A 4820-nucleotide genomic window follows, 5' to 3' on the forward strand; every position below is an offset into this window, starting at 1 on the left:
CCTACAACCAGCAGCTTCTCAAAAAACAAAGGCCAGGCATCGTGCTCTCCTCTACCACTGGCACCAACACAGCTCTTGTGTCACCTGTGGGATAGAGAATGGCAACAGCTGCTCCTCCAGGTCCCTGCCTCCTGCAAAGATGTGCAGAGCCATGAACACTGTGCATACACCCTGACAGATATATGCCTTGTATTCATTGGCTTTTTCAGGAAATGTGGGGTATGTAAAATGGATCTGCTGTTATTTTGGGTGTTAGTCATTGGATGTGGGGGAGTAAGAAATGTTTGAACCTCTTAAACAATAAGTACACATGTTAACTTCTTCCCAAACTATTTACAAACATCTTTTATTTGACTTGGCATAGGACCCCCGGTGACACCAGGCACACACAAGAACATGGGAAAAAGTGCTTTGCTGGTGGAGATGACTTCTTCATTGTCTCATAGAGGGAAAGATTAAAACTCAAGGAAAGTTTTAGGATTCAATGTTTACTTTTATGGAACCAGATTTTTAAAATCCATCACAGTAGTCATTTAATAAATTCAGAGAGTAAGCTATATGGCTTTAAGCTGGGATTTTACTATTCTACTGTCATATGAAGAAATGAACATTTTCTGCCTTTTAAGGACTTGAGACAAGCCCCTTCCCACCAGCTTATTTTCCACTTGCAATCAGTTCACAAGAAAGGAGTACTGCAACCAAAGCTACATTGACTCTTCGTTAACCACAGTCTCACTCTCCATGAAGTATTCTTATATGTGACAAGCACTAAGAGCATTTCTCCAAGCTGCACATGAGAATTCTGGCCTTGACTCTGCCCTAAGTGGCAAGCTGACCTGGAGCTGAGGAAGGCCAGGGATCTTTGGAATTCATCCTCATCATCTGTGCAAGGAGGGGCTGCAGTACTGATCCCGCAGCTCCATCACACACAGGGCAGACAATGAAATTTCACTTTGTCAGGTTGTGTGATTAGTGCCCACTGCTTGTTTGACTTTCTTCCTCCTCTCGCTTAAACGATGTCAAAGCCACATGTGTCAGGGTGCTCTCTGAGTCTACTGGCAGGGCAATGTGTGCATTGTGGGTTTTCAGTCTTCACAACCAGCAGAGGGAGTGGAAGTGCACAGCAAGGCAACTTTAATGAGCATAGAATATGTTTTAAAATTCTATCTCATCAAAACAAAATCTGTTGAGTAGATCTGGGTGAAGAAATCTGAAATGCACGGTATATTTGCTGACTGTTAGTGTTTGTTTGTGGGAAGTTAGAATTTTAAAACCATGGCAACTAGAGTTAATAATGTACTGTATTCTTAAAAATTGCTAAGAGACTGGAGGCTTTGAGTGGCAGTGAGCAGCCTCTGCCTGGGCAATTCCCCCCAATGATCATGTTCCTATGGAGCAGCCTCTCATGTCTCCTCCGATGGAAGTGCATTCTGTCCTGAAGAAATCTGTCCACTCTGTGGCTGTCACACAAGCCCCATTTCTCACAGGGACAGAACAAAAGAAAGGGAGTGGAACATGGTCCAACTGCCATAAGAGAATCTGGCTTGATGAAAAGGCTCTTCAGTTTGGGCTGCCACCTAGAAGACTTGGGAGATTTGAGTTTTACTCCAGTCCCCATAGATGATCTCCATAACAATCTGATAGTGAATCCACCCTCTGTGGGCCTCACCAACCAGGAACTCGCTGAGCTGGTCAGTGGAGCGATGTTGGGTGGCTACAGCTGCATCTGGTGGATGGCAACCACAGCCCAGCAATTGGTACCATTAGTGGCCACACCCGGCACTGCCCAGACCCTTGTGTCGTCTGGGTTATGTGCATGCTGACATGAACACACACTTTACCACTTCATCTGAAAATCTCCACCCACAGCCAGTTTCATTTCTCCTTGGAGAACTGCAGGACAAGGTATGGCAACTCCCAAGATCTTCCTGGATCAAACCTTGTCTCTCTCCTCCAAGTATAGTGCGTATTGGTTTAAGAGATGCGGACTTTCCTGAATATTTTCTTTTAAGGAACTGTGATGATATCCAGTATTTTTTTCATGAGAGACATTGATTGGCTTGGTATCCAGGAGGTCATGGGAAAGACATTTGATCTGCTGATTGGCAAAAGACAAAAGCCATTCCATCTGAGTTTTGATGCATTTGACCCTGCAGTGGCTCTAGCCACAGGAACACCCGTTGTAGGGGGACTGACTTCTGGAGAAGGCATGCAAGTTACTGAGGAAATCCATCATACCGGGTTGCTGTGAGCACTGGATCTCACTGAAGTCAGTCCTCAGCTGGCCACCTAAGAGGTGAGGCAAAGGCTACAGCCAGCCTGGCAGTGGATGTGATTGCTTCAAATCTGGGTCAGGCAAGGAAGGAGGGCACTTTGTCTACCACCAACTTCCTACTCTCTGTTCACCAGATGAATCTGAAAATGAAGCAAGTGTGAGAATTTAGGAAATACTGTGCACTGACATGTTTCCCAGTGAGCATCCCAGAGTTGTGAGGCATTTGAGGGGATACTAAATGGTTGTCTGGGTCAGTATTACCTTCACAAGGACATTTGTGCATTCTCACAATTGTAAAGTTTCCCCTCTCCATTTTGGGACCAAATTATACTACTGTAAATGTATTTGATTTCTCACAGTTCACAGGGTATTAATATGTTATAATATGATATAAATTTAAAGAAGTCATAAACAGCATTTATTATGTTTATATATCAAAAAAAGTAGATTTTAAGTGTTCTTATCACAAAAAAAAGATAATTGTGTAAGGTAATGTATATGTGAATTAGCTCAATTTAGCCATTCTACAATGTATATGTATTTCAGAACAACATGTTGTACACAATAAATACATACCATTTTTAGTTGTCAGTTTAAAAGTTAATTAATTAAAAAATAAAATAAGATTAAGTCGACCCCCTCCCAATGCTTTCCCATATAAAGGTAAAGGAGGAGGCACCAGATCCTGGGGGATCAGGGAGGGAGGAGAGGAGCATCAGTGTCCTGGCTGGGAATAGAATTCCGGTCTCGTAACTGGACCCCTGCCTTATTTTTTACTCATCCTCGAGGAAGCAGGCTTGTGGATAATCAATAAGAATAATTCTGCTCAAGCTTTCAGGCAGAAGAAAAGCAGAGTAACCAGCTGTGTTCTCTGCTGCCCTCACACCACCCTTCCCTCCAGCTAACTTGACCCACCCCCACCACCTGCTACATGTCATGATAGCACGTGCCTCCATCCCAGAGTGAAAGGTGAGGTCTTTAAAATGGCCTGAAGATCACCAGACCACACGGCCTCCCTTTGTCTCTCCCTTCTACCACAGTGCCACTGGCCTGCTTGCCTTTCCAGGAGCATGGCAGGCATCTTCCCACCTCAAGGCCTTTGAACTTGCTGTCCTCAGAACATTTCTCCCCCAGCTCTCTACACAGCTTACTCCTTCCTTTATTTGTCTTCCAAATGTCAACTTCCTTGATGCCTTGCTTTGATTTTGATTTTCCACTTTCTCTCCTGCCTCATTTTTTCCCATCTGATATACCATACATATCATATGTCTTACTGTTTATTGTCCTCGTAAGTGCTGGGGTTTCTATCATTTTGCTCACTGCTGTTCAAGGAATGAATGGATGAATTTTAAATTTAATTATATATGTGGCATTTGAAATAAAGCAAAGCAAGTTTCCTTTAAGGAAGGTAACGTTATATTTGTATTATCATTCTTTTGTACTTACCTCAAATAATTTTTTAATCAGTAGCTTAAGTTCTAATTATTTGGCTCTGAGCACAAATGTGCTCATAACTTTATCATATTGCCACAAATATGAGTTCCTTTGTAAGATAATGCTCCGGTCACCTCCTCCTACCATAATGTCTAATTACCTCTCATGGGGGTCTCACATACCATTGTGAAAAACTAACATTAGCTGATATATAACAGTCATTCATAATCTTTGCATGTTTGGTATGTGTGACCAAATGCCCTTTAATATGTTCCATACTAATATTATATGAATATTAGTAATCATCTAGTATAAATTTCTATGGGACCTCTTAAGTAAATATGTATTTCGTTGGTTATGTTTTATGCATATTTAGAGTTTGTTTGCGTTATCCCCAACTTCACATGTATTATTACCTGATGGGAATATTTAGTCTTCTGCCACTCCATTTTATCCTATGGATAAATTCACATGTTTTATTAAATATAATATGCATAACATTTATCCACTAAACTATTTTGATATCTGGTATATTTATCATTTTTTATGAGGTGCTTATCTACAGCTAGGTATTTATTTAATCACTCGTTTTTTATTTGTTTGCTTTTGATCATTCCTCAAGAAAGACAAATATCTGTTGAAAAAATGATTGTGCAAGAGTTTCTAGAAAAAAACGAGCTCTACACAGAAAATTGCAGCAGAAATTTTCTGAAGAAAAACATGTCAAAAATAAGTAAAGTATAATTAATTCCTTGAAAGTTTTCTTGTTTTCTTCCCCAGCTTATAAAAAGAAACCTCTCTCATATGTTGTTCAGGTTGAAACCTAATTGCATAATCTACGTTGTTTCACTCTCAGTTTTAATTGAAGCAACTAAAATTAAGTGTTTGCTTTACATTTTCACATTTTAAAGATCTGGTTTTTTATTTTAAAAAGTTGAATCCAAAGAACAAAATTTGGGAATAATTTATAAGCTAAAGTGGGTAGATGAATACTTTCATAGATGAATAATTTGGTTCCATTTTCCTGTTCAATCAGTGTCTCATGGGAGTTTAGAAATAATTCTATTTATTTGTCTGTCTTATGTGAGGCTAACGTCGTTGACCTACCTAC

At 40.3% G+C, this 4820-nt stretch overlaps 1 pseudogene; it reads left to right on the forward strand.

The window, feature by feature from the left end:
- The first annotated feature begins 1382 nt into the window (after positions 1–1382).
- LOC105824465 lies at positions 1383–2444 on the forward strand (annotated as a pseudogene).
- Positions 2445–4820: the final 2376 nt, after the last annotated feature.

Source organism: Propithecus coquereli, unplaced genomic scaffold, assembly GCF_000956105.1.
Source record: "Propithecus coquereli isolate 6110/MARCELLA unplaced genomic scaffold, Pcoq_1.0 Scaffold74, whole genome shotgun sequence".
Taxonomy (NCBI): Eukaryota; Metazoa; Chordata; class Mammalia; order Primates; family Indriidae; genus Propithecus; species Propithecus coquereli.